At 40.6% G+C, this 12,517-nt stretch overlaps 1 protein-coding gene, 1 non-coding gene and 1 pseudogene across 3 annotated transcripts in view; all 3 read right to left on the reverse strand.

Moving 5' to 3' along the window:
- The window catches only part of UBTD2 (ubiquitin domain containing 2), an 80,670-nt gene that overhangs the window by 43,669 nt on the left and 24,484 nt on the right, over window positions 1-12,517 (reverse strand). The window lies entirely within an intron of this gene.
- On the reverse strand, window positions 3,919-4,050 carry LOC135275207 (small nucleolar RNA SNORA57). The gene has a single exon (XR_010342904.1). It is a non-coding gene; the product is annotated as a small nucleolar RNA SNORA57 (small nucleolar RNA).
- On the reverse strand, window positions 5,203-8,987 carry LOC105723237 (Krueppel-like factor 3; annotated as a pseudogene).

The raw sequence follows: 12,517 nt of genomic DNA on the forward strand, positions 1-12,517 counted from the left end.
GATCACGAAGTTAGGAGTTCAAGACCAGCCTGGCTAATATGGTGAGACCCCGTCTCTACGAAAAATGCAAAAATTAGCTGGGTGTGGTGGTGTGTGCCTGTATACCCAGCTACTCAAGAAGCTGAGGCAGAAGAATTGCTTGAACCGGGAAGGCGGAGGTTGCAGTGAGCAGAGATCACATCACTGCACTCCAGCCGGGGCAACAGAGTGAGATGCCGTCTCAAAAAACAAAACAAAACAAAAAATTAGCCAGGCCTAGTGGCGCTTGCCTCTAATACCAGATACTCGGATGGCTGAAACATGAGAATTGCTTAAACCTGCGAGGTGAAGGCTGCAGTGAGCTGAGATTACACCACTGTATTCTAGCCTGGGTGACAAAGCAAGATCCTGTCTAAAAAAAAAAAAAAAAAAAAATTAGTTGGGTATGCTGCTATGTGCCTGTAATCCTAGATACTTGGATGGCTGAGGCCAGAAGATCACTTGAGGCTGGGAGGTGGGGCTGCAGTGAGCCATGATTGCACCACTGCACTCCAGCCTGGGTGACAGAGAGAGATCCTGTCTGGGAAAAAAAAAAGATTAGAGCAGAGATAAATAAAACAGAATAGAAAAACAATAGACAGTCAACAAAATCAAAAGCCCTTTAGCTAGATTAAGAAAGAAAGAGAGAAGGCACAAATAACTAAAACTAGAAATAAAAGTGGGGTTATTGCCAATCTTATAGAAATAGAATTAATAGCAGGGCCAGGTGCGGTGGTTCACGCCTGTAATCCCAGCACTTTGGAAGGCCGAGGCAGGTGGAACACTTGCAGTCAGGAGTTCGAGACCAGCCTGGCCAACATGGTGAAACCCTGTCTCTACTAAAAATACAAAAAATTAGCTGGGCATGGTGGTGCGCACCTGTATTCCCAGCTACTCAGGAGGCTGAGGCAGGAGAACTGCTTGAACCCAGGAGGAGGAGGTTGCGGTGAGCCAAGATGGCACCGTTGCACTCCAGCCTAGGTGAAAGAGACAGACTCCATCACAGAAAAAAAAAAAAAAAAGATAGCAATCCTTCTCAAACTCTTCCAAAAAATAGAAGGAACACTTCCTAACTTATTCTCTGAAGCCAACATTACCCCAATACCAAAGCCAAAGACACCACAAGAAAACTACAGAGCAACAGCCCATAAGATATATGCAAAACCCATGCACAGTGGTACACACCCACAGCCCTAGACACATAGGAGGCTGAGATGGGAAGATCACTAGTTTCAGCCCAGCCTGGTCAAAACAGAATATGCAAAAATCCTCAGCAAATTATTAATAACAGCAAACTAAATGCATAAATATTATACATCACTAAATGCATAAATATTATACATCACAATCAAGTGAGATTTTTCTCAAGTCTGTAAGACTGTAAGAAGAATCTATGCAATGTCACATTAATATAATTAAGGGGGGGAACCCACATGATCATCTCAATTAATGCAGAAAAAGTCAGACAAAATTCTTTTCATGACAAAAACACTCATAAAACTGGTATTAGAAGGAAACTTCCTCAACATAATAAAAGGTCTTTATTGAAAACCTACATGTAATGTCATACTCAATGAAGAGACAATGAAAGGTTTCCCTTCTAAAATAGGAAGAAGACAAAGCTAAGGATTTCTTGTTGTTGTTGTTTAAACAAAGAGAGAGAGAGAAGAAAAGAGAAATCCTATAAGCAGGATTATAAAGTATATAATTAAAATGTATATTCTTTAGCTAGGATTACAGGCATGTGCCACCAAGCCTGGCTAGTTTTTGTATTTTTTGTGGATATGGGTTACACCACGTTGCCCAGGCTGGTTTTGTCCTCAAGTGATCTGCCCATCTTAGCCTCCCAAAGTGCTGAATGAGCCACCACTCTTGATCCAAAATGTATATTCTAAGTACCTGTATGCTTCATTGTACAATTAAGCAAAAGAAAAAAAAAAGTTACTATTATTTGAGAACTCAAAACATGTTAGAACTACATAATATACAAAAATATCATTTAAATATATCTCATCAATACAGAAATGCACTATCTACAATGCAAATAACTAGCTTCATCTCAAAGCAGGAGTTCTGAGACCTTCAAAATCTTAGCGCATAGTTTGTCACTGTGCATGACAGTATAACCATAAAGTAATGAGACTGTATACCAAATGCTACATCTAAAACTAATTATGTATAATCACAATATATTTATACAGATATATCTTAAGTTATACATGTATACAGATAAATCCTGAGTGGTTAAAGGTTGATGAGGCATCCTAAGTCCAAGGAATAAACAGAAGTATATTAACATTTCACACAAATAAAAAACAAAATCAACAAGAGGGAGAAACTAAAATGGAATACAAATAGAAATAAATGAACTTAACTATTTCAAGTGAATAATATAACTACACTAAAGGGGTATGAACCTAATTCAAATTTTCAACAGTTATTTTACTCCCAGTCCAAGGAAAAAAGAACTATAAACAAAGACTGAACTCTATACAGTTTTGTTTTTCACCATGATATGAATTAGCACCAAAACTGTGTGTATTCTTGGGTTGAACATCTAAGTAAATGCACCGTGGAAATCAGGAGCCAGGTTTCTACTAGAGAAGGGAGTTATAAATATGGATAAAAGAATGCTAGAATGAACCATATAGTGTTAAGCTGTAATTAGATGTATTAGTATGAAATCCACTGTGGTTTTTGTTGTTGTTGTTTGAGACAGAGTCTTGCTCTGTTGCCCAAGAGTGTTGTGGCACATCTTGGCTCACTGCAACCTCCACCTCCTGGGTTCAAGCGATTCTCCTGTCTCAGCCTCCCAAGTAGCTGGGATTACAGACACACATCACCATGTCCAGCTTTTAGTAGACAGGGTTTCACCATGTTGGCCAGGCTGGTCTCGAACTCTTACCTCAGGTGATCCGCCCACCTCGGCCTCCCAAAGTGCTGGGATTAAAGGCATGAGCCATCACGCCTGGCCAAAATCCACTGTTTTTAATATATAAAAATATGTATATATGTGTTATATGTGTGTGCATGCAGGTCCTAGCTCTTACAACTGAGAGAACCTAGAGGTTCTCTCTGCACAATGACACTCCAGTAGTACTGAGCACATCACCTAGAGTCTAGATCATGGTTTTTAAATATTCTTCTCCATTAAAAGGAACCAAGCATCCCTGGATGAGTTCAGGGCATGAACAAGTAAAATATTAGATGAGTCTTGGACATTTGTTATGACAGAAAGTAAATGCTCAAATAATGAAGGCATGTCCAAATATTAAAGGAGCCAGCTTGAAGGAGCTCCCACTGACTAATGTCGTACAATTTGAGCATCAAAAGACATAACAATACTTTACAGATTATAACCTATTTAATAAAAAAGAAAATCTTGAGTCCATATCAATTATCAGTAAGTAAATGAATGAGGGAGATAAGAGAGCTCTTCCTTACATTAAAATGCCAATTAATAATTCTAGAAGAAATGATGGAATTAGGAAGTAACCATTGGACAACCATTGCAACAACTGTTTCATACACCATCAATGGATGCTAAAACTACTGTCTGTTTTCTAAGAAACAAAATATTTACATAGATTCAAATCTTCCTATAAAATACTTACCATTTGCATTAGGAAAAACAGTTAAATTTACAGTGAAGAAACTTGAGTGTCATCCTAATGGTGTAACAGGGATTCAAACCAAGACTGACTCCAAAGTTCATGTTCTTAACCAGTAGGACTATCCTATCTCCTTACTTTAGGAGTTACTTGAATAAATGTTCAACGTGGATCTGGATTTTTACCAATCCTCCCAAAGTGAAACTGCATTATCCACCCATCTAAGAGGTCTTAAGGCTCTGTAAGATTTCAAAGATGTGAACCCATGCTTAGGTTGGCCTTTTTTTCCCCGTGTCCTAGTGCTTGAGGATAAAACGGGCAGACAGGAAGCCACTGGCATCCCAGAGGACTACGGCTTTTTCCCTCTGCCTCCAGACATAACAGGGAACGCACATACCTGGTACCTGACAAGAAAGGGAGTGGCACTGACCTTTAGTGACCAAACAACAAAATAATTCCTAGGCAGCATACATCAATTACCAAAAGCATATTGCTGCCTGTCCTGAGACCACTGCCAAAGGAAGGGCTGTTTCCTAAGAAATACGCTAGGAGTCCAAAGGACTTTTTCTTCAAGGAAGTCTCCCTCTTCAACCTGAAAAGTTTCCTCTGCTTGAGCAATTCTAATGTTAAGAGCCTGGCAAAAATGTGTATAAATATACTTTACTTGAAGTTGTACTCATTTGTTAAGTCCTTCTCCTTTAATTGGTTTCTGAGGTCAAAGCCCTCTTGCTTTTAAGAATGGACAAGAATCAAAAAGTAGGTTCAACAAAATGATAAAACATATTGCTATTTTGGCTTGTGCAACATTTTGCTAAGAAATCCATAAAGCAGAACTGGGACTAAAATGTCCAATTTTATCCAGTTATAAAGAAAAAGATATTTTGATGAAAACAAAGAGAAAAACTACTAGAAACTGTATCCTCTTGGGGTTAGATTCATAGGTAAAGAGAAATACCTTAGATGTCACTTGATCCTTTTTTGTTTTGTTTTTCCAGATAAGGTCTCATTCTATCAGCCAGGCTGGAGTGCAGTTGCACCATCATAGCTCAGTGCAGCCTCAAACTCCTGGGCTCAAGTGACCCTCCTGCCTCAGGATCCCAAAGTGCTGTAATTACAGGCGTGAGCCACTGTGCCCGGCCATTTACTCTTTGTAAATTTTATCTAAGACTACCATCATTACAAAATTCTAAGCTTCATTTTTAGCTTACTTAAGTGCAATGTTCAGAAAGAGTAAGAAATACAATATTCTTGTAAACTACACTCAGAAAAGCTTTGAGAAACTTGCTTATTATTAGCTGGGTATTCCTTTTGCTCTACACTGTATTTCCTCAGATTAAGTCCTGAGATATAAATCTCTCAGATCATTGTCAATATCAACCCTATGAATTCTTAACATTTTAATTTGTATTTCTAATACATTTACTCTAACATTCTTTTGAGGAATACATGGAGAACTGACAATCAGTTATGTTAGTTTACATGTTCCCTTGTTCTTATTACATTAAATGTATATAAGAAGGGTTTGCTTAGCATCCCTGGGGGTGGCAGGGGAAGTATTCACATTCTTTAGGTCTGACCCATAGTAAGGAGAGGGAGGATTAGAGAACATCTACTACTGACCATATGGAAGTTTGAATGATATAAATTCAGAGATTCAGACCAGTTGAATCAAATTAAAAAGTACATGTAAAAAATGTGCTAGATGAAGAGAGGCAGGAGAGAGAGCCAGGTGAGTGGGGAGTCACACTGAGCAGGACACAAAGACATTCAGACTAGCATGTGATGTTTCCTATGGTGGGTAAGATGTTCAGATGGGAGAAGCTGTGGTCACAGTCCGGGAACTGGAAACTTTTGATTCCAGTATGTTTTCAGAAATGTCTTTGTTAGTTCATCAGGCCAAGCAAACTTCCATGTGCATCCTTCCCATGTACATTTGTAGGGTTTTTCTCCTATGTGTGTTCTTCTGTGTGCTTTCAAGTGGGAACTTTTAGTGTACACTTGGTTGCATCCATCATAATCACATCTGTGTATCCTCCGATTCCTTTGAGTATCCAGGGATTCCACAGGTAAAGGTCTCTTCCTAGGCTGCATGATGACCAAAGGGTAATTCTCTTGTAACAACGCTTGCAGGGGGAGATAGAGTTCATTAAGTGGGGTGACATTTCTTCAGGATAATAATCTGTCTTCTGTCGTTCAATCCTAGGTTCTATTTTTTTTCTGTGATAGAGGATTCTCATTTGATTCAATTACTGGTACTTGCATGCTACTACTGGAATTTCCATCCCCTCCAACAAGGAGACCATGAAAGGCTGCTGAGGGTGACTCATGTACATAAAGGGGACGGGCTGCACCACCACCGGCTGGATGACAGGCATATCCCCGGGCTCCATATTCCGTGCCGTGAGAGGGCAGCTGCCATCACCAGCGGCATGGACAGTGGCATGCCGAAGGGCTGCATGCCTGGAGAAGATGGTATTTTTCATCGGTGGGCTGGAAGAAGTCATGCTCAACCCAGGCAAGGCCCTCTGGTGTGAGGACAGAACTTCAGAGGAGGGCAAATTCCCAGCCAAAGCGGGTGAACTCTGCTCGTTCACAGTTAGGTCTACCAGTTCTATCTGTATTCTGTGCAACAGGCCTTCTGGGGTCTGAAGTAACTTATCTGGCAATGGTATGGAGTAGATGACCCCATACTTGCTGAGCTTCACAGATTCCATGTGATGGGTATGACACTAAGACAGGGTCCATGGCCTCTTGCGTGACAGGAACTGGGTCAAACATGAGCATTCTTTTAGTTAAACTTTCTAGGGTACTCTGGTGTTTGGCTTTTTGAGGTGCGACACAGGGCACTGCTGGTGAGGAATAAAGGCCTGGATCCGGGTTGCCTGGAGCCCCCCAAGCACAGTAATGTCAGGGCTCCAATCCAGGTGGTGCTGGTGGCAGCAGCCGCAAGTTACGGAGTCAGGGACAGGAGCGCGTGCTCTGGGGGGGCCGGGCATCTCGGCGGGTGCTCTCACTGCGCTCAGTCTCCCCTCTGGCTCCTGGCACCTACTCTGGGCAGTCACATGACACCAGTGCCCTCGCTCTGTGAGCCTCCCAGGGCTGGCGGAGTAAGTAGAGGCTGGGATCCGGAGTGGGAGGGTCAGGGCTGAATTCTTAACTTTTAAGATAGTAAGGTCAAAAAAATACTGACAATCCATCCTACAATGAAAAACTAACAATGACATTCCAGTTACACTCCCAAACAGGAAAACCAGTAAAGCCAAACTCTAAAGTCATTGCTGCAATAACCTTAATAAACACTTCACATTTCTCTGAACACGCACTCCCAACACCGCCACCCTCCCCAACACACACACCTTGAGTCTAAAAGGATATACACAAAAATGTTTATGTTAAGTGGTAGGATAAATGTGGTTTATTTTTTCTTATACTTTTTTTTTGGAGACAGGATCTTGCTCTATTGCCTAGGCTGGAGTTTAGTGGTGCCATCAGGGCTCACTGAAGTCTCAAGTAATACTCCTGTCTTAGTCTCCCAAGTAGCTGGGAGACTACTTGGGAGTCTCCAACATGCCCAGCTGCTTTTTTTTTTTTTTTTTTTTTTAAGTAGAGATGTAGTTTTGCTATGTTGTTCGGGCTGGTAATTATACATTTTGGTATTTTTCTGATTCTTTTCACAAAAAGTCTCTAAAAGCAGCTGGGCGCAGTGGCTCACGCCTATAATTCCAGCACTTTGGGAGGCCAAGGAGGGCACATCTCCTGAGGTCAGGAGTTCAAGACCAGCCCAGCCAAGATGGTAAAACCCCGTTTCTACTAAAAATATAAAAATTAGCTGGGCATGGTGGCGGGCACCTGTAATCCCAGCTACTTGGGAGGCTGAGGCAGGAGAACCCAGGAGGTGGAAGTTGCAGCAAGCCGAGATCGCACCGCTGTACTCCAGTCTGGGTGACAAGAGCGAGACTCCGTCTCAAAAAAAGAAAAAACGTTTATAAAAGCTCTAAAAATGATTATAACTTTTTTCCTTCTTGATGAATTCTTTTTTTTCCCCTTCTACTTCCAACTTTTATTTTAGGTTCAGAGGTATATGTGCAGGTTTGTTAAATGGGTATTTATTGCATGTCACTGGGGTTTGGAGTACAAATTATTATGTCACCCAGGTAGCAGGCACAGTACCTGATAAAAGTTTTATGATCCTCAACCTCCTCCCATCCTCCACCTTCAAGGCAGCCACAGTGACTACTGTTTCCTTATATCTATGTGTATTCAATGTTTAGCTCCCACTTATTAGTGAGAACATCAGCATTTGGTTTTCTGTTTTTGTGTTAATTTACTTAGAACAATGGTATCTAGCTGTATCTGTGTTGCTGCAAAGGACATGACTTCCTTCTTTTTATAGATGTGTAATAATCCATGGTGTATCCATACCACATTTCCTTTATCCAGTCCACTGATGATGGCCATCTACGTTGATTCTGTGTCTCTGCTATTGGGAATGATGTTATGATAAACATAAATATCTGTGAGTCTTTATGGAAGAACAATTTGTATTCCTTTGGGTATGTATCCAGTAATGGGATTCCTGAGTTGAATGGTAGTTCTATATTAAGTTATTTGAGAAATCTCCAAACTGCTTCCCATAGTGGCTGAGCTAATTTATTATTATTCCAGCACCATTTATTGAATAGGGAGTCCTTTCCCCACAGTGCTTACTTTGTTGAAGATGGTTGTAGGTGTGTGGCTCTGTTTCTGGGTTATCTAACCCATTCTACTGGTCTCTGTGTCTGGTTTTTATACCAGTAGCAAGCTGTTTTGGTTACTTTAGCCTTGCAGTATAGTTGAAGTCAGGTAGTGTGATGCTTTCTTGTTTTTGCTTCAGATTGTTTTGGCTTTGGGGCCTTTTTGGTTCCATATGAATTTTAGAATAGTGTTTTCAAATTCTGTGAAAAATGTTATTGGTAGTTTGAGAGTAGTAGCACCAAATCTGTAAATTGCTTTGGGCTGTATGGCCATTTTAACAATATTGATTCTTCTTCTCCATAAGCACTTGTTTATGTCCTCTGATTTCTTTCAGCAGTGTTTTGTAATTCTTGTAGAGATCTTTCACTTCCCTGGTTAGCTGTTGTGGCTACTGTGAATAGAATTGTGTTCTTGATTTAGCTCTAGGCTTGGATGATATTGATGTATAGAAATGCTATTTTTTTTTTTTTATTTGAGACAGAGTTTTGCTCTTGTCACCCAAGCTGGAATGCAATGGCAGTATCTTGGCTCATTGCAACTTCCACCTTCCGGGTTCAAGCAATTCTCCTACCTCGGCCTCCCAAGTAGCTGGGATTATAGGTGCCTACCACCACACCCAGCTAATTTTTGCATTTTTAGTAGTGACAGCATTTCACCATGTTGGCCAGGCTGGTCTGGAACTCCTGACCTCTGATGATCCACCCACCTTGGCCTCCCCAAAATGCTGGGATGACAGGTATCAGTCACCAAGCCCAGCCAGAAATGCTACTAATTTTATACAGTGATTTTGTATCCAGAAACTTTGCTAAAGTTTCAGATCTAGGGGCTTTTGGGCAGACTAAGAGGTTTTTCTAGGTATAAAATCATATCGTCTGCAAAGAGAGAGTTTGACTTCCTCTCTTCCTCTTTGGATGCCTTTTATTTTTCTCTTACCTGCTTGCTCTGGCTAGGACTTCCAGAACTATGCTGAATAGGTGTGGTAAGAGTGGGCATCCTTGTTTAGTTCTGGTTTTCAAAGGGAATGTTTCCAGCTTTTACCCGTTCGGTATGATTTTGGCTGTGAGTCTGTCAGAGATGGCTGTTATTATTTTGAGGTATGTTCCTTTAATGACTAGCTTGTTGAGGGTTTTAAAAATGACTATAATTGGCCAGGTGCAGTGGCTCATGCCTGTAATCCCAGCACTTTGGGAGGCCAAGTGACCTTTAGGCGGATCGCCTGAGGTCAGGAGTTCGAGACCAGCCTGGCCAACATGGTGAAACCCCCAACTCTACTTAAAAAAAAAAAAAAAAAAGACTATAATTAAGAAAGGATTAGTCCTCAACAAGTTCTCATAAAAAAGAGACTACATATTAATATAATAAAAAATATATACACTCTATTATATGTTGCATGTGTATATACCACATAAATATATGTGTTGGGGGAAGGGGAATCAAAGCTTTAATTTTTATGTTACCTGGAAGGCAAAAGTGATCTTATAAGGTTCTAATCTGAACTTTACAAGGTATTGATTTTGCAAGGTTAAAATAAAGCTTTTAGACTGTATCAAGAGTAAATGCACCGGGCGCAGTGGCTCATGCCTGTAATCCCAGCACTTTGGGAGTCCGAGGTGGGTGGATTGCTTGAGGTCAAGAGTTCAATACCAGCCTGGCCAACATAGCGAAACTCGGAGTCTACTAAAAATACAAAAATTAGCTGGGCGTGGTGGAGCGCGTCTGTAAGCCTGGCTACTCGGGAGGCTGAGGCAGGAGAATCGCTTGAACCCGGAGGTGGAGGTCGCAATGAGCTGAGATCGTGCCACTGCACTCAGCCTGGGTGACAGAGTGAAATTCCATCCCCCATCCCCCTCCGCCACCAAAAAAGAGTAGGCCAGGTGAGGTGACTCACGCCTGTAATCCCAGCATTTTGGGAGGCCGAGGTGGGAAGATCACAAGGTCAGGAGATCAAGACCATCCTGGCCAACATGGTAAAACCCCATCTCTAGCAAAAATACAAAAATTAGCTGGGCATGGTGGCATGCACCTGTAGTCCCAGCTAATCGGAAGGCTGAGGCAGGAGAATCACTTGAACCCGGGAGGTGGAGGTTGCAGAGAGCCAAAATTTCACCACTGCACTCTAGTCTGGTGACAGAGCAAGACTCTGTCTCAAAAAAAAAAGAGTAAATGCAAAGACATCATTAATCAATAATTTCCTATTCATTAAAATTTTATATTTCCCTGAGATTTTGCTGCAAAAATAACCTGCCAGTGTATTTTATACTTCCTACTTATTATTAAATCAGAACTATTTCTCAGTGGAAACTGTATTTTATGCTATTAATACATCTTAATTTTCTTTACTCTTAATGTTTTATCTGAAAACTTCTTTCCTCCCTCTCCGATCAATTGTGAAATTTCCTACAGATAAAACTTTTAGTATTCATCCTTAACCCGGGTGAAAAACCTATTTTACCATTGAAGCTCTGTTCCTACTGATTATTCCCTTCTTAAAATGCTTAAGCATTGCTTGTTATAGAAAAAAAAGTTATTTTTTTACCTTATGCAGGGTATATCACAAGTTCTAGTCAGCAAATTTAGTACTGAAATATTAAAAAACAAAATACAAACACCCACAATAACCTGTTTCTACCCTAAAATTAATCCAATGCAGAAAGATAGTCTCCTTCTTGCTTCTAAGACTATTATATGTCATTTCATTCAATAACAGATAAGCAATTCTTCCCATTCTCAGAGATCTTGTTACAGATTAAGTTCATTCCAGAAATACTGGGTATCATTTTACAGTTTCTAAAGTTCCTTTTTACTGTGTCCTACTTGTTATATGTTGTGGCACATCTCAACTTTTAACTTCAAATTACGAGAATTTGAAGAGAATATAAACTACTCTGAATAGTTTAGGAAAAGCATCTCTGTGACATGACGCAGCCATCACAAACCCAAAGCAGTGAAAGCCAGGGTTTGTTCAACAGGCCCTGTGTGTTAATTTTTAGCAACATAACAACAATCAAAGGTTTAAAAGCTCTTGAATCACCATCAAGTTAAAATTATCATTCAGGTAACTTCCCAAGACAGCAATTGGTGACTATCAGATAAAGCACAATTATGATAACAAAACTCTGTATTATAGAAGCACTGCAGGTTTCTCCCTCCTCCACTTCTAAGGGAGACACTTTAGGAAGCGAGAATGTCTCTGCTCCTTTTATCAGCTATAAAGCCAGGTGACCCCAAATGACCATATGCTGATATTCTAAGTGCAGAGAGAACACTTTCGTTATCTCTTCAATTTACTCCTTGGGACAAGCACTACTTTATAACTGAGATAGATTTTCCAATACTCCACTAAGTGATTGAAGAGCACAGGCTTAGAAAAACTTTGTTAGACTTTCTACAGATTAAACAAAGCCTTCCTTTCTTGTACCTCAAAGAGCTCAAGGAAACTTCGTTCCACACACAGTTCAACTGCTAAATTCAAGTCAAGTTTGAACTGAGTTTTAAGCTGAAAACATTCAGCTTGGGATAAGAGGCAACGGCAATGACAAGAAAGAATATAACCAAGTAAAGGGGCACAAGGGAAGATGAGCAGGATTATGACTTTTTTCCTATTTGATCCAGTTAGGTAATAACTGTGTTTACTGTCATGAAGGAAAACACTGACATACACAATTTTTTTTTTTTTTTTTGAGACAGAGTCTCGCTTTGTCACCCAGGCTGGAATGCACTGGCACGATTTCAGCTCACTGCAACCTCTGCCTCCCAGATTCAAGCAGTTCTTGTGCCTCAGCCTCCTTAGCAGCTGGGATTACAGGAATGCGCCTCCATGCCTGGCTAATTTTTGTATTATTAATAGAGATGGATTTTGCCATGTTGGCCAGGCTGGACTCAAATTCCTGACCTCAACTGATCCACCTGCTTCGGCCTCCTAAAGTGCTGGGATTACAAACATGCGCCACCATGCCTGGCCTTGCTCACATACGCTTCTAATGCAAGGAAAGAAAAGCCAACCAAAATCCCCATCATCTGTGGAGAGAATACTGAACTAGACAACGGAAGACAAAGCTTACACTTTTGGCTACTCTTTTTATTTTTCTTTCAAATCAAAATCAGAACTGAGGACCTGTGCCTCAGTTTCCTCCACTGTAAGATGGCAATATTAT

The sequence above is a fragment of the Aotus nancymaae genome, unplaced genomic scaffold (assembly GCF_030222135.1).
Source record: "Aotus nancymaae isolate 86718 unplaced genomic scaffold, 86718_ANA_hifiasm-v0.15.2.pri h1tg000015l_1, whole genome shotgun sequence".
Lineage (NCBI taxonomy): Eukaryota > Metazoa > Chordata > Mammalia > Primates > Aotidae > Aotus > Aotus nancymaae.